Consider the following 24,691-nt stretch of genomic DNA (forward strand, 5'->3'; position numbering starts at 1 on the left):
TCCAAGGAATTTTCAAATCCCCAGCTGGGATTTGAACCCAAGTCTTTCTGCCTTCAAAACCCCCACCCTCCCAGCTCTGCTGCCAAACTAAATTTAAAATGGGTCAAAATCATATATATTACTATTCTTATATCTGGAAGGAAAGTGTTTTAAGGCCAAATAAAAACATTCCAAGCATAATCGTGTCTTTACATCCCCAACACGCTATCTCATGGAAAAAAGTAAGAAATGGGTTGTTTTTTTCTTTTTTTTTCCTTTTTTTGTTTTTTGGGGATTCATTGAGGGTACAAAGAATTAGATTACACTGATGGCATCTGTTAGGTAAATTCCCTCTTATAACTGTGTCCTGCTCCCAAGAGGTGCGTCATACACCATGACCCTCACTCCCTCCCTCCCCCTCCCTCCCCACTCCCCCACTCCCCTCCCCCCACCCTGTATTAGCTCATCTATCGTCTTCATATTAGAAGTGAGTACACTGGATTCCTGCTTCTCCATTCTCGTGATGCTTTACCAAGAAGAATGTGTTCTGCCTCCATCCAGGTTAATACAAAAGATGTAAAGTCTCCATCTTTTTAAATGAATAGTATTCCATGGTATACATACACCACAGCTGGTTGATCCATTCCTGGCTTGGTGGGCATTTAGGTTGTTTCCACAGTTTGGCCACTGTAAATTGAACTATGATAAACAATCTAGTGCAAATGTCCTTATGATAAAAGGATTTTTTTTCTTCTAGGTAAATGCCCAGTAATGGGATTGCAGGATCAAATGGAAGGTCTAGTTCGAGTTCTTTGAGGATTCTCCATACTTCCTTCCAAAAAGGCTATATTAGTTTGCAGTCCCATCAGCAGTGTAAAAGTGTTCCCCTCTCTCCACATCCATGCTAGCATCTGCAGCTTTGAGACATAGTGATGTGGTTCATCTCAGTGAGAATGTTCTGTTTTCTTTTTACCTATAATGCTATTCAGATTGCTGCTTAAAGGATGTAGAGCTTACAGGAAGTCCCTAAGATACCAACAAGATAGGTTCTTAGGCTCTAGAGAAGTGGTTCTAATGCCATGACCTTTTAATACAGTTCCTCATGTTGTGGTGACCCCAACCATAAAATTATTTTCGTTGCTACTTCATAACTGTAATTTTGCTACTGTTATGAATCGTAATGCAAATATCTGCTATGCGGGATGTGTTTATGCGACCCCTGTGAAAGGGTCGTTCCACTCCCAATGGCTGAGAACCTCTGCCCTAGAGGGTGGCCACCTCACAGTCAGCCTGGTTGACTGAGATGATTGGTTTAGATTCTAAAGGAAAGAAACTCAGAAAGGAGGCACAGTATATTCGTGGCTACACTTAATTTGCCTAGCCAACCCAGGGCAGGGTAGCAGAAATATGGCATAACAACAGTAAAAAAGAGAGAACACTAATGCATAAATATTGAGACTAGAGAAGACTTTGGACTACTTCAAGTTCATCACCAGGTTTAGGTACTATACCATCAGGAAGCTTAGAAATGTCCCTTACGTGTTCGAAGCCAGACAAGCAACAGAGAGAATGAAATAATAATACCAAAGATGACATTCTGCCGACTTCAGTGGTGCTTTCATCATCAACAGTAGCTTGTTAGGTACTGACTCTGACTACCTTTGTAAAGTGGAAGTAAGTACTCATTTAGAACAATTTATCTTGACGATTTGGGGGAAGAACATGGTTTCTGGGCTGAAATCATGTTTGTTCCCCAGGGAGTTTCTTAACATTCTCAGTTCTGTAGGCCAGGGTGCCCACTTATCCTTTCGAGTTGAATAAGAGACATGTGGATGCATTTTTTTATATCAAAACTAAAAATCACATAAAATGACTACATTGTAATCAGATAAGTGACCCCTCCAAAACGTGTTTCTTTAGGAGGATTAGCAGGAAAGTACTGATCTTTCAGGCAGACCCTGTTCAAATTCTACCAAGCAATCAAGATGTGTTAATATTTTCAGACTAATTTTTAAAAATGTAATCTGATAGTGAGATGAGAAAAAAGGTTGCTTTCAGATATTTGTTAGGCCATGTGACGAGAATTTTCAGAGCAGGAGTTGATCTGCATGTTGTATCGAAGAAGAAATCCATTTATTCTTTCATAAAGCACTTAAAGACCCTGATTTTACCATTTTGCTTAAACTTCAGGTTACAGAGTTTCCCCTTCTTTCTCTATGCTCTTTTCTCATTGTATTCCACCCTCTACCCCATGCCAACCTTCCCTTCAGGGTCCCCATGTCCTCTTGGTACCTTCTAGCCACTGGAAGTTCCTCAGACACAGCAAAACTCCAAACTTGTCCTTCTATTAAGTACTTGGGATCCAAAATATACTCTCCTATCTTTTTCCTTACCTAATCCAAACTCCTGTTGGACAGCAATGTAAATCCCTATGGGACTTATAGAGAGAACGTCTTGTGGAGAAATCAGGCCCACTAAACTAATTCACTCTAAGGTGTGAATGATTGATAGTCCAATAAACTTCCGTTAGCTATTTGCATTTTAAAAGAGGGTTTTATGCACCCTACTGAATCTCTGTTTGCATGTGTTTCAAGTTCGGGAAGAAGAGTTTTGTTTGATTTGGTTTGGTTTGGTTTACCACATAAGCAACTTGGAACCTATAATATGAAAGGTCAAATCTTTTTACCATTTATAAGTTCATTGGTTGAGTTAAAACTATTGGACCTGCATTATTATTTTCTTTCTCTTATTTTTTTTTTTTTTTTGAGACAGAGGCTCACTTTGTTGCTGCCTTTGGTAGAGTGCCATAGCCTCATAGCTCATAGCAACCTCAAACTCTTGGGCTCAAGCAATCCTCTTGCATCAGTTTTTCTTTTCTTTCTTTTTTTTTTTTTTTTAGTAGATATGAGGTCTCACTCTTGCTCTGGCTAGTCTCGAACTCCTGAGATCAAATGCTCCACCTGCCTCAGCCTCCCAGAGTGCTGGGATTACAGACGAGAGCCACCGTGCCCGATCATGCTTTATTATTTTCATGGTCACTTGCCTAATACTACGCTGGACCCTGCCTTGGGTAAGGCACTTTGGTCGGGGACAAACAAGTTCTCTGAACTGATCCTTGCAAATCTAGAGCCAGACTGAAGAGTCCCTACATCCATCTTGCCTCATACCATCCTTGCCTAAACAGAAAGTCCCCCCAGTAACTAATTTGGCTGCATGTAGATCACTTCTTGGGGGACATTTATCTGATTTTGGTAATAATCTTCCTGGTCCCTGCCTTCCACCTCCTCCTAGATTTTTGCTACAGCCCCTTAACTGTCTGAAGTGTAGCTTCCCTTCCACTTCCAGAACTCTGAGCTCTGGTCACTAGGGAATGGCAGGAGTCCCAGACTGAAGAACAGCGTGCATTTAGAGCTCTTCATCGTGGCTATCATTCCATTTACTGAACATTTACTAACTGATAAGCACTATGGTAAGTGTTTAATCTCTACATCAATCCTACTGAGGAAATACCAACCCCACTGTTTTACAGACAAGGAAAGTGAGACTCCGAGAAGTTAAGCAACTCTTGCAATCCTAGAGTGACTTCCTTGGCAGGGCCAACTTCTCCACTAGGCACAGTAGGCACAGTGCCTAGAGCCCATGGTATTCTTAAGGGCCCCCCAAAGTATTTTAATTACTTTGAAAGAAAAAAACAAACTTTAAGGTCAAAGAAACTGTTTTCATATATATTCATACATTCATCTTTATACCAACACCATCATAAAACATAGTTTATAGAAGAAGAGACTCACAAGGGCCAAAGTGCCTAAGGTCTGTGAAAGTCAGATGCAGCCCTGCTTAGAAGTGACCTCCCTGACAGTTTCCTGCACTGTGATGCTTGTATCACTGGCAAATTACAAACAGCTGCATTGTGAGGGATGAGGCCATCATCTCTCACATCTGAAAGCACAGAACCATAGGATCTGTACAGCTAAATTTAAGAAAATATTTATTGTGGAATTGGCTCAGGTCATTATGGTATAGGTATATGGTCACTATACCAGCCAAGAAGTCCAACCTCTGCCGTCTACAACCTGGAGACCCAGGACAGCCAGTGATATAATTCAGTCCAAGGCCAAACGTCCCAGAATTGGGGAAAATCTTCTCCAGTGTAAGTCCTGGAGTCCAAAAGTCTGAGAACCAAGAATGCTGTGTCTGAAGGCAATAGAAAGTGGATGTCCCAGCTCTAAGAAAATAGCAAATTCACCCTTCCTCCATCTTTTTGTTCTATCTGGGGCCCTCAATGGATTAGATGGCGCCCACCCACATTGCAAGGGTGGATCTTTACTCACTCTACTGATTCTAATACTAATCTCTTCTGGGAAACACCCTCACAGACACATCCAGGAATAACTTTTTACCAGCTACTTAGGAATTTCTTAGCCCAGTCCAGTTGACACCTAAAATGAACTGTCACACTAAGTGATGAAGTCAGAGGAAGCAGCCTGGCTGGTGAGCAGATCACGAAGCAGGTAGGTCTCAAGGGCTCTCTGAATGGTTATACCACAGGGAGGAGGTTTGAAGACCAAAGGCTTGTGCCCTTCCACCAGCCCAGGCCAATAAGTTTGCCCTGTTCCATGATCACCCTGGCTGGTGGTCTTCCTATCATGTGCTGCCAAATTTATAAATAGTGGGACAAGTTACAGGTGTCTGGGCTGGCGAATCTGACCCAATAGTATGCAGAAGCATTTTCTGTCATTTTAAGATGCTGGACAGATGAAAGTTGGTTATCCAAGCCGGATTCTCCTCTGCCCATCCCCCAGACTCCAACCAGAGAGGGTCCTGAAGGAATTGCTCCTGCCCTGGCTTTCCTCAGGGAATCATTCCTTTGTGGATACCAGCAGCCTGACAGTTGCCTTTGACAACTCTTGGCCACCATTAAGGGATTTTCATGCAAATAATAAACCCTGGCCTGGAAAAAACCAACTTGAGAAAAAACTATTCATCTTTGATTTCTTTCGCTCTTTCTTTAACTAAAAGGACACTGCTCAAAGTTACAATAACATGGCAATTTTCAGGGTTATGTATTATAAGATGCTGAAGTAAGGGTGATGCTGCCATGCTGGTTCACTATGACCCATAGTCACAGTAAATCTTTATGCAAATACATGCCACTTTACCTGAACCTCACTTTTAATATCCTCAAGCGATTTTGCAAATTGAATAATATGGTAAGTATACCAAAGTGTTGACTTTTTTTTGGTCATAATTCAGAGATGATTCCTTTTGTAAGTTCGGCATCATTTGAGGCACTCACAACCCTGCCTATTATATATTATATTATATATTTTACAAACTTGGATTTTGGTCTATCAATTCTTCTCTAAATAGGACACCAGCTACTTTCTAGTTTCTTGAAAGTAGCTGGATTCATGAAGACAAAAGAAAAAAAATAACGCCATAAACTATTTCAGGGATAGAGACTAAAAGTTTTGAGGAAAAGATAATAGTTCTCTGAGGGAATGCCTTTGAGATATCTTTCCATGCGTAGCACGGATCCAGACCCTGAGCCCATCCTCTCTATTTTAAAAATTACACCCCATTTCTATGGGAGTTAAGAGGAGCTTGTGATATAGTGAGACAGACCCTGTTTCTTTCTTTCTTTTTTTCCAAACAGAATCTCACTCTGTTGTCCAGGCTAGAGTGCAGTGGCATTGCCTACCTCACAGCAACCTCAAATGCCTGCCTCAGCCTCTTGAATGGCTGAAATTATAGACACCCACCACACACCCGACTAATTTTTTCTATTTTTGATAGAGACGAGGTCTCGCTCTTGCTCAGGCTGGTCTTGGTAACTCCTGAGCTCAAGGGATCCTCCCGCCTGGGTTTCTCAGAGTGCTTGGATTACAGGCATGAGCCACCACGCCTGGTCTCAGAGGTTTGTTCCTTTTCATTATTGAATAGTACAGCATATACCACATCGTTTATCCATTTACCTGTCGAGGGACATTTGGGTTGTTTGTACTTTGAGACTATTAAAGCAAAGCCATTGTGAAGATTCATGCCTGAGTCTTTGTAGGAGCATATGTTTTTATTTCTCTTTGGAAAATACTTAGAAGTGAAATGGCTAAAGTTTAGAGAGTACACTTACCTAGGCTTTTAAGAAACTGCCAAGCTGTTTTCAAAGCAATTGTACCATTTTGCATTCCTATCAGCAGTGTGTGAGTGTTCTAGACGTTCTTCGTCTTCTCTAGCACTTAGTATGGTCTTTGTTCTTAATTTTAATACTTCTAGTAGGTGTGTAGTGGTATCTAATTGTGGTTTTATGTTGTGTTTCCCTAATGATTAAGAAACTGAGTAGGTTTTCATGGGCCATGTATTTGTCTTTGGTAAAGTGCCTCTTTGTATTGTTTGTTTTAAAAATTGAGTTGTTTTCTTATTATCAAGATTTGAGGGTGCTTTATATAATCTGATTCAAATTCTATATCTGTAAATACTTTGCAAATATTTTCTCTAGGAGGGTTGTCTTTTCAGTCTCTTAACAGAGTCTTTCAAAAGAGCAGTAGTTTTTGATTTTGGTAAAGTTCAATTTATTTTTTTAATGGATTATGTTTTTAGTGTTATATCTAAGAAATTTTTGCCTCATCTATAGCTACCAATTTTCCCCCCATTTATCCAAGAAATTTAAAAATTTTAATTTTTTAATGTCCCTCTTGTGTGAATGTTAGTGCACCATGCAAGGTGTGGATTGAAGTTCACATCTTACATATGAATATCTGAATTGCTACACCCTTAATTGAAAAGCCTACCCTTTTTCCATTGAATTTCTTCTGCAGCTTTGTCAAAATGCAGTTGTCCATGCAGACATGACTGATTCGGACTCCCTGTACTGGTTTTTTCATCTGTTTATCTATCATGATGTCATTATGACAGCTTGTTGATGATTGTACCTTTATAAGTCTTAAAGTCAGGTAGTGATAGCCTACCAAATTTGTTCTTCTTTTCAAAGTTATTTTGTCTATATTAGGTCTTTTACATTTCTACACAAATTTCAGAATCACGTTGTCAATTTGTACAAAGAAAGCCTGCTGGAATTTTTTTTTGAGACAGAGTCTCACTCATTCACATTCAGTAAAGTGTTCACAGCAACCTCAAACTCTTGGGTTCAAGCCCTCCTCTTGCCTCAGCCTCCCAAGTAGCTGGGACTATTGGCACCTGCCGCCATGCCCCGCTGTTTTTAGAGACAGGGTCTTTGCTCTTGCTCAGGCTGGTCTCAAACTCCTGAGCTTAAGCAATCCACCAGCTGTGGCGTTCCAGAGTGCTGGGATTATAGGTGTGAGCCATTGCAGTGGAATTTTTAATGGAATTAGATTCCATCTATAGATTAATTCGGAGAAAATTTACATTTTAACAATGTTGAGTTTTCTGATCATACCAAGGTATATCTCTCCATTTATTTAGTTTTCAGTCTTAGTATTTCATATATGCTTATCCCATTGTAAAGGATAATTTTTAAAATTTTGGTTTTTAATTATTCATGACTACTCTATAAAATATAATTGTTTTATATTGGTCTTAGGTGCTGCAAGCTTGTAAATTCATTTATATCTAGTAGTTCAAAGATTTCATCAGATTTTCTACATAGACAACTATATCATTATGAAAAGATAATTTTAATTTTTCCTTTCTAAGATGGATGCCTGTTTCTTTTATCCGCCCAATTGCATTGAACTTCCAGTGAAATGTTCAACGTGAGTGATGAGAGTAGACACACCTGTTTTGTTCCTGATCTCAAAGGGAGAGCAGTCTCTCATCATTAAGTATGACAAGGCCTATAAAATTTAAGTAGATACCCTTCATAGGTTGTGGAAGCTCCCTGATATTGCTGCTGTGCTGAGGTTTTTCAATTATTGAAAGGGGAAGTTGAATTTTGTCACATGCTTCTTTTGCATCCATCGAGGGGCTCATGTGGTTTTCCTTAAATTTGTTAATTAAGAAAATTTGTTCGGTGAGGTAGTTAATTGATTATCATGTCTTAAAGCAACCTTTCGTTCCTGGCTAAACCACATGAGGTTACAATATATAATTTTTGATAAGTGGTTACATTTGATATGTCAAAAAGTATCTAAAGATTTTTTGCATGTCTGTTCACCTTGTTTTCTTTTCTTACAATGTCTTTGTCTGATCTTGGTATCACTGTAATTTGGCTTCATAGAATGTGTTGGGAGGAATTTCTTCCTCTTCAATTTTTTGGAAGGGTTTGTACAGAATTGCTAATATTTTTTCCTTAGTACTTTATAGAATTTGCCATGAAGCCATCTGGGCCTGGAATTTTCTTTGAGGGAAATTTTTAAATACAAGGCTTTAGTAGATATAGATATATTCAGGTTGTATGAGCTTTGACAGTTTGTATATTTCCAGGAAACTAACAACATCTAACTTGTCCAATTTATAGGCATAAAGTTTTTCATAGAATTCTCTTATAATCTTTTTAACATTTGTAGAACCTGCCTGTACTGATACCATCTATCTCATTTCTAACATAATTTATTGTAAATTAGAATACATTTTTATTTTATTTTTAAATTTTATTATTTATCTTGTTACAATCAAATAAAATACAATGTTTATTTGCAAATTGTAATATTTGTAATTGCAATTTGTGTCTTCTCTTTTTCTCATATCAATTTTATTGATGTCAGAAACAACTGTCTGATATCATTCATTTTCTCTATTGTTTTTGCATTTTCTATTTCACTGCTTTCCATCTTTATCTTTGTTATTTCCTTTATTCTGCTTACTTTAGATTTAATTTGTTCATCTTTTTTCTAAATTCTTAAGATGACAGCTGAAGTCACTGATTTGAGATCTTTCCTCTATACAAGTGTTTTATGTTATATATTTCTCCTTAAGTTCTGCTTTAGCAGAATCTAACAAATTCTTTTATGTGGTACACTTTCATTTTTATTCGGCTTTAACATGTATCCTAGTTTGTTTGACCCATGTTGTTCAGAAGTACGTTACTTAGTTTCCCAATATTTGGAAATTCTCCAGATATCTTCATAATATTAATTTCTACTTTGGAAATTCCACTTTGATCAGAGAACATAGTTTGTTTGACTTGGAGTCCATTAAATTTATTCAGACTTGTTTAATGTCTCAGAATATGATCTATCTTGGTCAGTATTCTGTATATGCTTTAAAAGAATGTTTATTCTGCTGTTGTTTGGTGGAGTAGTCTATAATTGTTAATTAGGTCAAGTTGATTTATAGTGCTGTTCAAGTCTTCTATATTTCTTTTTTTTTGGAGACAGAGTCTCACTATGTCGCTCTTGATAGACTGCCATGGCATCATAGCTCACAGCAACCTCAAACTCTTGGGCTCTTGCCTCAGCCTCCCTTGTAGCTGAGACTACAGGCACCCACCACAATGCCTGGCTATTTTGTTTGTTTGTTTGTTTGTTTAGCAGGCTCAGGCTGGGTTCAAATCCACCAGCCCTGGTGCATGTGGCCAGCGCCTTAACCACTGAGCTACTGGTGCTGAGTCTTCTATATTTCCACTAATTTTCTGCCTACTTGTTCTATCAATTATTAAAAAGAAGCAATAGGCCTGTAATCCAAGTGCTCTGGGAGGATGAGGTGGGAGGATTGCTTTAGCTCTTGAGCTCAGGAGTTTGAGATCCACCTGATAGTAGACCCCTATCTCTATTAAAAATAGGAAAATTAGCCAGGCATTGTGGTGGACACTTGTGGTGGACATTGAGGCTGAGACAGAAGAATAGCTTGAGCTCAGGAGTTTGAGGTTGCTATGAGGTAGACTAATACTGCAGCAGTCTACCCAGGATGATGAAACAAGACTCCGCCTCAAAAAAAAAAAAAAGTAATAAAATTTCTAATTAGTACTGTGGATTTCTCTATTTCTCTTTGTAGTTCTATCAGTTTTTGCTCCATGTATTTTCTTTTTCTTTTCTTTTCTTTTCTTTTTTTTTGAGACAGACTCTCATTTTTGTCATCCTCAGCAGAGTACCCTGGCATCAAAGCTCACAGCAACCTCAAACTCTTAGGCTCAAGTCATTCACTTGTCCCAGCCTCCCAAGTAGCTGGGACTACAGGTGCCTGCCACAACGCCTGGCTATGTATAGAGACGGGATCTTGCTCTTGCTCAGGCTCGTCTCCAACTCAGGAGTTCAGACAATCCACCTGCCTCGGCCTCCCAGAGTGCTAGGATTATAGGCATGAACCACCATGCCTGGCCTATTTTTCTTCTTGTTTACATCTCTTTAAAAGATATTTTACTGTTTTAAACAGAAATAACAACACATTATGGGATTTCTAACATATGTGTAGAACAAAAAATGGAAGTGTATTATTTAAAGGGTTTTTTGTTTGTTTTGAGACAGAGTCTCATTTTGTTGTCCTTGGTTGAGTGCTGTGGCGTCACAGCTCACAGCAACCTCAAACTCCTGGGCTTAAGCGATTCTCTTGCCTCAGCCTCCCAAGTAGCTGCCACAATGCTCGGCTACTTTTTTTGTTGTCATTGTTGTTTACTAGATCCAGGCTGGGTTTGATCCCACAAGCCTGGGTGTATGTGGCTGGTGCCATAACCACTGTGCTACAGGCACCAAGCCTATTGTAAGGTTCTTATATTCCATGTGCAATAGTTTAATATAGTTTAAAAGTAGGTTATTTGAATGCTATGTTAAACTTGTATATTGTTATTACTAAAGCAAACCACTAAAGTAGCACAATTGACTTATAGCTAGTAAATCAGGAAGAGACAAAATGAAATCATTGAAAGTATTCAATTAATTTACAAGAAGCAGAAAAAAGGCAAAAATGAACAAAGAATACATAGAGGAAATGGAAAACAAATAACAAAACGGCAGGCTCAAACCCAACCATACCAATACACATGAAGTGTAAATATCCTGACACCACAAATAAAAGACAGGAATTACTAGACTAAATTTTAAAAAGCAAGACCCATTTGGAAGTAGGGCCTTTGTATTAAAAGTAAAACCTCGAGAGATTAAAGATGGCGGCCGAGTAACAGCTTCCCTGCAACTGGAACAGCGAGTATGGGGAGACAAGACTCCAGGCATCTCTGGCAGGTGGGATCTGCCTATAATCATCCCTTTGAGGATACAGGGAGCCAGCAATGGACTTCTGGACCCCAAGAGGAGGACAAAAGCAGTGGAAAACTGGCAAGTGGTTGTGTGTGTTCGATCGACCTAATCACGCCGGCAACAGTAAGTACAAGCAGCAGTGAGACTGCAAACTGGAAAGGCCTTACCTGTGAACTGTTTCGGTGTTCTTGGACTTGGCACTCAGTTGAACTGCCTTGGGGAGAGCTTGAGCTGGAGTGTGGAGAACTTTGGGCATTGTCTGGGGCCCCAGACTGAGCCACTGAGCTGGGCGCAGGAAGCCATTGTGAAAGAACTGCCCCGGCAAGCTCTGCCCTCAGGGTCTCAGAGCAAGGATTGGGCGGGTCAAAGTAACCTACTGACTGAGCAGCCTAAAGGCAGGGACTGAGCTGCCTTACAGCCTTAATCCTTAGGGGCAGAGTGAGATGGTTTTGGCACACTGGAGCCTTGGGCTATTGCCCTGGGTAGAGTGCCGTGATGTCACAGCTCATAGCAACCTCAAATTCCTGGGCTTGGCACCGCCCAGACATCCATAAGAGCTGTGCAGCAACCCCCGACCAGTGACCCATACCCACCGGGCCTCCACATTCCCTGACCAGGAACTGTGGGAGCCACGCAACCCTGTGTCCTCCCTCCTGTGTCCTCCCAGCTTCCACACTAGCCTGTTCATCTGGACAGGGACTCTGGTAGCTGTGTGCCCTTTGGAGCCCTCCCTGCCTCTGTGCAGAGCTCTTCTCCTGGCCAGAGACTGCTAGAGCCTTGGGATCTCTGTGCCAAAGTCACTGGGCGCCTGGCACTCCGAGAACCGTGTGCACCACCCCCAGCCCTGTTGCTGGATCCGGGTGTGTCACAAACTGGAGCTGCTTCCACAACCAGAACTCCCTAGCTAGAGCAGCCCCAGAGGAACTATACAGGGTCACTCCCTACAAAGATCCAGCAACAATAGAGTGATCCCGCTGGGGTCTAATCTTGGAGAGACACCTCCCCAACTCTGAGGACAGCCAGAGGCAATGGTGAAAAACAATCATGAGGCAAAATCAACAGAAAAACTCTGGCAATATGAATAATCAGAGTAGATCAACTCCCCCAAGGATCATTGGGGCAGAAACAGCACAAGACCCCATGCACAAACAAATAGCTGAGATGACAGAAATTGAATTCAGGATCTGGATAGCAAATAAGATCGAATTAGAATTCCAAAAGTTATCTGAAGAATTCAATGGATTCAAAGACCAAATGACCAAAGATTTCAACACATTGAGACAAGAAGTTGCATCCTTCAAAGATCTGAGAAACACAGTAGAATCCCTCAGTAACAGAATGGAGCAAGCAGAAGAAAGGATTTCTGACATTGAAGACGAAGCTTTCGAATGTTCCCAAACCCTCAAAGAAGAAGAGAAATGGAGACCAAAAACAAACCACTCTCTCAGAGAGCTCTCGGATAATTGGAAGAAAACCAATATTCATCTTATAGGGATCCCCAAAAGTGACGAAGTGGCTTCACAAGGCACAGAGTCTCTTCTCCATGAGATTATGAAGGAGAACTTTCCAGACATGCCAAGAGATTCCAAAATTCAAATAGCAGACAGTTTCAGAACTCCAGCACGACTCAACCCAAATAAGACATCCCCCAGACACATCATAATCAATTTCACTAAAGTTAATATGAAGGAGAAAATTCTGAAAGCTGCCAGATGAAAGAAAACCATTACCTACAAGGGGAAGAATATCAGAATAACTGCAGATCTCTCTGCTGAAACCTTTCAAGCTAGAAGAGGATGGTCATTGACTTTTAATCTCCTAAAACAAAATAACTTTCAACCCAGGATCCTGTACCCAGCTAAACTGAGCTTCATTTATGACGGAGAAATTAAATACTTCAACGAAATTCACATGTTGAAGAAATTTGCCACAACTAAACCAGCTCTCCAGGACATTCTTAGACCCATCCTCCATAAAGACCAGTGTAATTCTCCACCACAAAAGTAAACCCACCCAAAAAATTTTTGATCAAATTCCAACTTCCACAGTCGCAAAAGGATTAAAAATGTCCACCGGTCTCTCAAAAGGCTTATCAATACTCTCACTTAATGTGAATGGTTTAAATTGTCCTCTAAAGAGGCATAGGTTGTTGGACTGGATACAAAAACTCAAGCCAAATATCTGCTGCATCCAAAAATCGCATCTTACATTAAAAGACAGATATAGACTCAAGGTGAAGGGATGATCATCTATATTCCAGGCAAATGGAAAGCAGAAAAAAGCAGGCGTTGCAATCCTGTTCACAGACGCAATAGGCTTTAAACCAACCCAAATAAGGAAGGATAAGGATGGACACTTCATATTTGTTAAAGGTAATACTCAATATGATGAGATCTCAATTATTAATATTTATGCACCCAACCACGACGCACCTCAATTTATAAGAGAAACTCTAACAGACAAGAGCAACTCGATTTCCTCCACTTCCATAGTAGTTGGAGATTTTAACACCCCTTTAGCAGTGCTGGATAGATCCTCCAAAAAGAAACAAAGCAAAGAAATTTTAGATTTAAACTCAACCATTCAACATCTGGACTTAACAGACATCTACAGAACATTTCATCCCCCAAAAACTGAATACACATTCTTTTCATCAGCCCACGAAACATACTCCAAAATTGACCACATCCTAGGCCACAAATCTAACCTCAGCAAATTTAAAAAAATAGAAATTATTCCTTGCATCTTCTCAGACCATTATGGAATAAAAGTTGAACTCAATAACAACAGGAATCTGCATACCCATACAAAAACATGGAAGCTAAACAACCTTATGCTGAAGGATACATGGGTTATAGATGAGATTAAGAAGGAAATCACCATATTTTTGGAACAAAACAACAATCAAGACACAAATTACCAGAACCTCTGGGATACTGCAAAGGCAGTCCTAAGAGGGAAATTTATAGCACTGCAAGCCTTCCTCAAGAAAACGGAAAGAGAGGAAGTCAATAACTTAATGGAACATCTCAAGCGGCTGGAGAAAGAAGAACACTTCAACCCCAAACGCAGCAGAAGAAAAGAAATAACCAAAATCAGAGCAGAATTAAATGAAATTGAAAACAAAAGAATTATACAACAGATCAATAAATCCAAAAGCTGGCTTTTTGAAAAGATCAATAAAATAGATAAACCTTTGGCCAACCTAACCAGGAAAAAAAGAGTAAAATCTCTAATTTCATCAATCAGAAATGGTAATGATGAAATAACAACAGACCCCTCAGAAATTCAAAAAATCCTTAACGAATACTACAATAAACTCTACTCTCACAAATATGAAAATCTGGAAGAAATCAACCAATACCTGGAAGCACACCACCGACTAAGATTTAGCCAGAATGAAGTGGAAATGTTGAACAGGCCTATATCAAGTTCTGAAATAGCATCAACTATACAAAATCTTCCTAAAAAGAAAAGCCCAGGACCAGATGGCTTTACGTCAGAATTCTACCAAACATTTAAAGAAGAACTAGTACCTATACTACTAAACCTCTTCCAAAATATAGAAAAAGAAGGAATATTACCCAGCACATTCTACGAAGCAAACATCACCTTGATCCCCAAACCAGGGAAAGACCCAACAAGAAAAGAAAATTATAGACCAATATCACTAATGAATATAGATGCTAAAATACTCAATAAGATCCTAACAAACAGAATCCAACAACACATCAAAAACATACACCATGACCAAGTGGGATTTATCCCAGGGTCTCAAGGCTGGTTCAATATACATAAATCTATAAATGTAATTCAACACATAAACAAACTTAAAAATAAAGACCATATGATTCTTTCAATTGATGCAGAAAAAGCTTTTGATAATATCCAGCATCCCTTCATGATCAGAGTGGCTCAGTGAGTAGGGCACCGGCCCCATATGCCGAGGGTGGCAGGTTCAAACCCAGCCCCGGCCAAACTGCAACAAAAAAATAGCCGGGCGTTGTGGCGGGCGCCTATATTCCCAGCTGCTCGGGAGGCTGAGGCAAGAGAATCGTGTAAGCCCAAGGTTGCTGTGAGCCGTGTGACACCACTGCACTCTACCCGGGGCAGTACAGTGAGACTCTGTCTCTACAAAAAAAAAGAAATTGGTATAGAAGGGACATTTCTTAAACTAATAGAGGCCATCTACAGCAAACCCACAGCCAATATCGTATTGAATGGAGTTAAATTGAAATCATTTCCACTTAGATCAGGAACCAGGCAAGGTTGCCCATTGTCTCCATTGCTCTTTAACATTGTAATGGAAGTTTTAGCCATTGCAATTAGGGAAGAAAAGGCGATCAAGGGTATCCACATAGGGTCATAAGAGATCAAACTTTCACTCTTTGCAGATGATATGATCGTATATCTGGAAAACACTAAGGATTCTACTACAAAACTTTTAGAAGTGATCAAGGAATATAGCAATGTCTCAGGCTACAAAATCAACACCCATAACTCTGTAGCCTTTATATATACCAACAATAACCAAGCCGAACAAACAGTCAAGGACTCTATTCCTTTCACAGTAGTGCCAAAGAAGATGAAATATTTGGGAGTATACCTAACAAAGGATGTGAAAGATCTCTACAAAGAGAACTATGAAACTCTAAGAAAAGAAATAGCCGAAGATCTTAACAGATGGAAAAACATACCATGTTCATGGCTGGGAAGAATCAACATTGTTAAAATGTCCATACTGCCCAAAGCAATATATAATTTTAATTCAATTCCTATTAAAGCTCCATTGTCATACTTTAGAGATCTTGAAAAAATAATACTTCGTTTTATATGGAATCAGAAAAAACCTCGAATAGACAAAACATTGCCGAGCAATAAAAACAACACAGGAGGAATCATGCTACCAGACCTGAGACTGTACTATAAATCAATAGTGATCAAAACAGCATGGTACTGGCGCAAAAGCAGAGAAGTAGATGTCTGGAACAGAATAGAGAACCAAGAGATGGATCCAGCTACTTACCGTTATTTGATCTTTGACAAGCCAATTAAAAACATTCAGTGGGGAAAAGATTCCCTATTTAACAAATGGTGCTGGGTGAACTGGCTGGCAACCTGTAGAAGATTGAAACTGGACCCACACCTTTCACCATTAACTAAGATAGACTCTCACTGGATAAAAGATTTAAACTTAAGACATGAAACTATAAAAATACTTGAAGAAAGGGCAGGGAAAACTCTTGAAGGAATTGGCCTGGGTGAATATTTTATGAGGAGGACTCCCCAGGCAATTGAAGCAGTATCAAAAATACACTACTGGGACCTGATCAAAGTAAAAAGCTTCTGCACAGCCAAGAACATAGTGAGTAAAGCAAGCAGACAGCCCTCAGAACGGGAGAAAATATTTGCAGGTTATACCTCTGATAAAGGTCTAATAACCAGAATCCATAGAGAACTCAAACGTATTAACAAGAAAAGAACACGCGACCCCATCTCAGGGTGGGCAAGGGACTTGAAGAGAAACTTCTCTAAAGAAGACCAACGCAAGATCTACAAACACATGATAAACAGCTCATCATCCTTAATCATCAGAGAAATGCATATCAAAACTACTCTGAGATATCACCTAACCCCAGTAAGAGTAGCCCACATAACAAAATCCCAAAACCAGAAATGTTGGCACGGATGTGGAGGAAAGGGCACACTTCTACACTGCTGGTGGGAATGCCCACTAATACGTTCCTTCTGGAAGGATGTTTGGAGAATACTTAGAGACCTCCAAATAGACCTGCCATTCAATCCTATAATTCCTTTACTAGGTCTATACCCAGAAGACCAAAAGTCACAATATAACAAAGACATCTGTACCAGAATGTTTATTGCAGCCCAATTCATAATTGCTAAGTCGTGGAAGAAGCCCAAGTGCCCATCGACCCACGAATGGACTAGCAAATTGTGGCACATGTATACCATGGAATATTATGCAGCCTTAAAGAAAGATGGAGACTTTACCTCTTTCATGTTTACATGGATGGAGCTGGAACATATTCTTCTTAGCAAAGTATCTCAGGAATGGAAGAAAAAGTATCCAATGTACTCAGCCCTACTATGAAGCTAAATTATAGCTTTCACATGAAGACTATAACCCAACTATAGCACAAGACTATGGGGAAAGGGCCAAGGAAGGGGAAGGGATGGGGGAGGTTTTGGTGGAGGGAGGGTAATGGGTGGGGCCACATCTATGGTGCATCTTAGAATGGGTACAGGCGATTGCACTAATGTACACAGCTATGATTTAACAATAAAAAAAATAAAAAAAGTAAAACCTGCATATATATTACCAAGAAGAAGCCCATTTTAGATATTAAAAAACTAGATTAAAAGTAAAAAGATAGAAAAAAGATATACCATACTAATACCAAATGAAAGAAAGCTGGAGTTGCTACATTAATATTAGGCAAAATATATTCAGAACAAAGAATATTTCAGAAGTAGGATAAAGAGGGTAATCATGTAATAAAACAGGGGTTGATTCATCAGGAGGATATAAACCTGAGAGTATGCACATCTAATAACAAAGTTTGAAAACACCTGGAGCAAGGCCGAGAGTGGCCGCTCCTCTGTGTTCTGTTTCTCTGAGTGTCTGGTAATCCTTGGTTGCCAGACACTGGAAATGTTTTGTTTTTATTTGCATGCTGAATATATTTATATTCTTATAAATGTTCCTGAACATTATTCTGGGATGCAGTTAAGCTACTTGGAAACGGTTTTGAGTCTTGCTTTTAAGATTTATTAAGCAAGACCCTAGTCATGTTTAGTTTAGAGGTCGTTATTCTCCGCTCACTGGGAAAAGCCTAAAGTGTAGTCCTTCCAGTGCTCTAAGAATTATGAGGTTTCCATCTTGCCTGGCGAGAACAAGTATTATCCCCAGCCCGATGTAGGAACCAGACACAGTTCCCTCTCATCCTTTGAATAGTTCTTTTCCAAACCTCATGTGATTTTTGTACATGCGTATGTTGATGAATATTCTGCTGGATACTCCAAGGGGATACTCTGGAGATTTCTGATTTCTTTCTCTATGCAATTTTCTCCTCTCTAGTAAAATGTTCTGTAAACTCCAGCAACCGTGCTCTCCCCAGACTTTCAGCTCTCTCCTCAACTCAGGAAGTCCCTATAGCCTCATCTGCATTCCCCTTCCCTGTGCCATAGCCTCATTACTCTCATAGTAATTTGGAGCAATAAAGGGACAGGAATGTTGGCTCACACCTATATCCCAGCACTTCAGGAGGCTGAAGCAGGTGGATCACCTGAGCTCAGGAGTTCCAGACCAGCCTGAGCAAAAGTGAGACCCCATCTCTACTAAAAATGGAAAGACTACCTGGACCTTGTGGCAGGCACCTGTAGTCCCAGCTACTCTGGAGGCTGAGGCAAGAAGATCACTTGAGCCCAAGAGTTTAAGGTTACTGTGAGCTATGACGCCATGGCACTCTACAAGAGCAACAAAGTGAAACTCCGTCTCTCGCGGGACAGAGGAGAAAAGGGTCGCCTGAGTGCCCACACCAGAGCAGCAGTTCCCTGGAGGTAGATCAACAGCCGTTTTTTCTTTAACGGCAGAACGCTCACTTCTGGATATTCTGAGGCCACACCCCCTGTCTCCCTGGGCAACCAGAGGAGGCCACCGGTGACACGGCTCACAAACCCGGAAGCCTCCAGGGCGGGGCCAACCCAGAGAGGTGTTCAGACGCAATTCTCCAGCAGCAAAGACGTTTGAACTCAAAACAGCCCGTCTCCTGTAGGCGACGACAGGAACAGAGACAGAACCTCACAAAGTTGTCTGTTCTGTTCTGTTCTGTTAGCAGCATCCATCAGGGACGGGGCTAAGCCTGAGTAAACACCTCCTTCCCATCACCTGCATCAAACACTCAAAGATGTCAGGCCCCATCTCCTCCTGCTAGATAGCGGCAGTCTGCGGGGGCCTGGCAGACTTCCTCGCGATTCAGGCAGGTGCAAACCCCTGGAGTGTCTGTTCACTGCAGGCAACTGGGTTAGCCATCTGCAGAGATACCAGTGACTGGGTCCGACGGAGGGGCAAAGTGGGGAAGGAGACGTCAACCTTCCCAGACTGCTCTGTTTGCGGGGTGGCTCCTCCTGACTCCACGCTGCACTGGGGTGAGCTGTCTCAGAGGAGTCACCAGGCCCCTGTGATCCAGTTCCCAGAGACCTCTTGAACCCTTCCACCTGAGACAAGTGCCGATTGAGACAGTTGATTCGGACCTTTTGAACTGGGCTAATAGACTGAGGACTTTTCAGGTGGTGCCCTGGGTGTGCGATTGTAGGAAGGTTTGATTCTCCTTTTCCAACTGGGGCCAGAGGTGGGCAGGCGGGGTGACTTAATTGCTGATTTTTCCACACAGCTGAGACTTCAAGCCAGAGTAGAAGTTGCAATAGGATCGAACAGAAACCAGCTGAAAACAAGACAGAACCACTTTGCTCCACCACACCAGACAGGGCCCCAGTTTCTCAGCCCACAACACTGTACGGGCCCTCGAAAAAACCCCAGGGGAAAAACCAAAGGGAGGAAACCATGGGGCGGAATCAGCGGAAAAACTCTGGTAACATGAATAACCAGAATAGATCAACCCCCCCAAGAAAAGATACGGCAGATGTGATTGAAGATCCCATTCATAAACAACTGGCTGAGATGTCAGAAGTCGAATTCAGAATTTGGTTTGCAGACAAGATTAATAAAATGGAATTAGGAATTCGAGGAGAAATTCAAAAACTGTCTCAAGAATTTAACGAATTTAAAGACAAAACCACCAAAGACTTAGACACACTGAAACAAGAACTTACAGCCCTCAAAGATATGAAAAATACAGTAGAATCCCTCAGTAACAGAATGGAGCAAGCAGAAGAAAGGATTTCTGACACTGAAGATAAAGTCTTCGAACGCTCCCAATCTCTCAAAGAGGAAGAGAAATGGAGAGCAAAAACGGATCACTCACTCAGAGAGCTCTCAGATAATTCGAAAAAAAATAACATAAGGGTTATAGGAATTTCGGAGGCTGATGACGTGGCAGCCAAGGGCACAGAGGCCCTTCTACATGAAATTATGAAAGAAAATTTTCCAGACATGCCTAGAGAATCTGAAATTCAGATAGCAGACAGCTTCAGAACCCCAGCACGATTCAACCCCAAAAAGCCATCTCCCAGACATATCATAATTAGCTTCACTAAAGTTAACATGAAAGAGAAGATTCTCAAAGCAGCCCGGCGAAAGAAAACTATAACGTACAAAGGTAAGAATATTAGAATAACTGCAGATCTCTCTGCTGAAACTTTTCAAGCAAGAAGAGGCTGGTCATCAACTTTTAATCTCCTAAAGCAAAAAAACTTTCAACCCAGGATCTTGTATCCAGCTAAACTGAGTTTCATCTATGATGGAGAAATTAAATACTTCAATGACATTCATATGTTGAAAAAATTTGCCATAAGTAAACCAGCTCTTCAGGATGTTCTCAGACCTATCCTCCACAATGACCAACCCAATCCTATACCACAAAAGTAAACTCACTCAGAAACTTCGGATCAAACTCCAACTTCCACACTGGCGAAAGGATTAAAAATGTCCACTGGACCTTTGAAAAACTCGATACCCAAAATTCCACCAGACTTATCAATACTCTCCATCAATGTGAATGGCTTAAACTGTCCTCTAAAGAGGCATAGGTTAGCTGACTGGATACAAAAACTTAAGCCAGATATTTGTTGCATACAAGAGTCACATCTCAACTTAAAAGACAAATACAGACTCAGGGTGAAAGGATGGTCATCCATATTTCAGGCAAATGGTAATCAGAAAAAAGCAGGTGTTGCAATTTTATTTGCAGATACAGTAGGCTTTAAACCATCAAAAGTAAGGAAGGACAAGAATGGTCACTTCATATTTGTTAAGGGTAATACTCAATATGACGAGATCTCAATTATTAATATCTATGCACCCAACCAGAATGCACCTCAATTTATAAGAGAAACTCTAACAGACATGAGTAACTTGATTTCCTCCAGCTCCATAATCGTTGGAGATTTCAACACTCCCTTGGCAGTGTTGGATCGATCCTCCAGAAAGAAGCTGAGCAAAGAAATCTTAGATTTAAACCTAACCATCCAGTATTTAGATTTAGCAGACATCTACAGAACATTTCATCCCAACAAAACTGAATACACATACTTCTCATCAGCCCACGGAACTTACTCCAAAATTGATCACATTTTAGGTCACAAGTCTAACCTCAGTCAATTTAAAGGAATAGAAATTATTCCATGCATCTTCTCGGACCATCATGGAATAAAACTTGAATTGAGTAACAACAGGAATCTGCATACCCATACAAAAACATGGAAGTTAAATAACCTTATGCTGAATGATAGCTGGGTCAGAGATGAGATTAAGAAAGAAATCACCAATTTTTTGGAACAAAATGACAATGAAGACACAAGCTATCAGAACCTCTGGGACACTGCAAAGGCAGTTCTAAGAGGGAAATTTATAGCACTGCAAGCCTTCCTCAAGAGAACGGAAAGAGAGGAAGTTAACAACTTAATGGGACATCTCACGCAACTGTAAAAGGAAGAACATTCCAACCCCAAACCCAGTAGAAGAAAAGAAATAACCAAAATTAGAGCAGAATTAAATGAAATTGAAAACAAAAGAATAATACAACAGATCAATAAATCAAAAAGCTGGTTTTTTGAAAAGGTCAATAAAATAGATAAACCTCTGGCCAACCTAATCAGGAAAAAAAGAGTAAAATCTCTAATATCATCAATCAGAAACAACAAAGACAAAATAACCACAGACTCATCAGAAATCCAAAAAATCCTTAATGAATATTACAAGAAACTTTATTCTCAGAAATATGAAAATCTGAAGGAAATAGACCGATACTTGGAAGCACGCCACCTTCCAAGACTTAACCAGAATCAAGTGGAAATGTTGAACAGACCCATATCAAGTTCAGAAATAGCATCAACTATACAAAACCTCCCTAAAAAGAAAAGCCCGGGACCAGATGGTTTCACGTCAGAATTCTACCAAACCTTTAAAGAGGAATTAGTACCTATATTACTCAACCTGTTCCAAAATGTAGAAAAAGAAGGAAGACTACCCAACACGTTCTATGAAGCAAATATCACCCTGATCCCCAAACCAGGAAAAGACCCAACAAGAAAAGAAAATTATAGACCAATATCACTAATGAATATAGATGCAAAAATATTCAACAAGATCCTAACAAACAGAATCCAGCAACACATCAAACAAATTATACATCATGACCAAGTTGGTTTTATCCCAGGGTCTCAAGGCTGGTTCAATATACGTAAATCTATAAATGTAATTCAGCACATAAACAAATTAAAAAACAAAGACCATATGATTCTCTCAATTGATGCAGAAAAAGCTTTTGATAATATCCAGCATCCCTTCATGATCAGAACACTCAAGAAAATTGGTCTAGAAGGGACTTTTCTTAAACTGATAGAGGCTATCTACAGCAAACCCACAGCCAATATCATATTGAATGGAGTTAAATTGGAATCATTTCCACTCAGATCAGGAACTAGACAAGGCTGCCCATTGTCTCCATTGCTTTTCAACATTGTAATGGAAGTTTTAGCCACCGCAATTAGGGAAGAAAAGGCGATCAAGGGTATCCATATAGGGTCAGAAGAGATCAAACTCTCGCTCTTCGCAGATGATATGATTGTGTATCTGGAAAACACTAGGGACTCTACTACAAAACTCCTAGAAGTGATCAAGGAATACAGCAGCGTCTCAGGTTACAAAATCAACATTCATAAATCGGTAGCCTTTATATACACCAACAACAGTCAAATTGAAAAAGCAGTTAAGGACTCTATCCCATTCACAGTAGTGCCAAAGAAGATGAAATATTTGGGAATTTACCTAACAAAAGACGTGAAAGAGCTCTATAAAGAGAACTATGAAACTCTAAGAAAAGAAATAGCTGAAAATGTTAACAAATGGAAAAACATACCATGCTCATGGCTAGGAAGAATCAACATTATCAAAATGTCCATACTACCCAAAGCAATATATACTTTCAACGCACTCCCTATTAAAGCTCCACTGTCATATTTTAAAGATCTTGAAAAAACATTACTTCGTTTTATATGGAATCAGAAAAAACCTCGAATAGCCAGGTCATTACTCAGAAATAAAAACAAAACAGGAGGAATCACACTACCAGACCTCAGACTTTACTACAAATCGATAGTGATCAAAACAGCATGGTATTGGCACAAAAACAGAGAAGTAGATATCTGGAATAGAATAGAGAACCAAGAGATGAATCCAGCTACTTACCGCTATTTGATTTTTGACAAGCCAATTAAAAACATTCAGTGGGGAAAAGATTCCCTATTTAACAAATGGTGCTGGGTGAACTGGCTGGCAACCTGCAGAAGACTGAAATTGGACCCACACCTTTCACCATTAACTAAGATAGACTCTCATTGGATTAAAGATTTAAACTTAAGACATGAAACTATAAAAATACTAGAGGAGAATGCAGGGAAAACCCTTGAAGAAATTGGTCTGGGTGAGTATTTCATGAGGAGAACCCCCCGGGCAATTGAAGCAGCTTCAAAAATACACTACTGGGACTTGATCAAACTAAAAAGCTTCTGCACAGCTAAGAACACAGTAAGCAGAGCAAGCAGACAGCCCTCAGAATGGGAGAAGATATTTGCAGGGTATAACTCTGACAAAGGTTTAATAACCAGAATCCACAGAGAACTCAAACGCATCAGCAAGAAAAAAACAAGGGATCCCATCGCAGGCTGGGCAAGGGATTTGAAGAGAAACTTCTCTGAAGAAGACAGGCGCACGGCCTTCAGACAGATGAAAAAATGCTCATCATCTTTAATCATCAGAGAAATGCAAATCAAAACTACTTTGAGATATCATCTAACTCCAATGAGACTAGCCTATATCACAAAATCTCAAGACCAGAGATGTTGGCGTGGATGCGGAGAAAAGGGAACACTTCGGCACTGCTGGTGGGAATGCAAATTAATACATTCCTTTTGGAGGGATATATGGAGAACACTCAGAGATCTAAAAATAGATCTGCCATTCAATCCTGTAATTCCTCTGCTGGGCATATACCCAGAAGACCAAAAATCACAACATAACAAAGATATTTGTACCAGAATGTTTATTGCAGCCCAATTCATAATTGCTAAGTCATGGAAAAAGCCGAAGTGCCCATCGATCCACGAATGGATTAATAAATTGTGGTATATGTATACCATGGAATACTATGCAGCCTTAAAGAAAGATGGAGACTTTACCTCTTTCATGTTTACATGGATGGAGCTGGAACATATTCTTCTTAGTAAAGTATCCCAAGAATGGAAGAAAAAATACCCAATGTACACAGCCCTACTATGAAACTAATTTGGGACTCTCACATGAAAGCTATAACCCAGCTACAACTTAACAATAGGGGGAAGTGGGAAAGGGGGGGGTGGGTAGAGGGAGGGGAATCGGTGGGATCACACCTGTGGTGCATATTACA

Source organism: Nycticebus coucang, chromosome 15 (genome assembly GCF_027406575.1).
Source record: "Nycticebus coucang isolate mNycCou1 chromosome 15, mNycCou1.pri, whole genome shotgun sequence".
In the NCBI taxonomy this organism is placed as follows: Eukaryota; Metazoa; Chordata; class Mammalia; order Primates; family Lorisidae; genus Nycticebus; species Nycticebus coucang.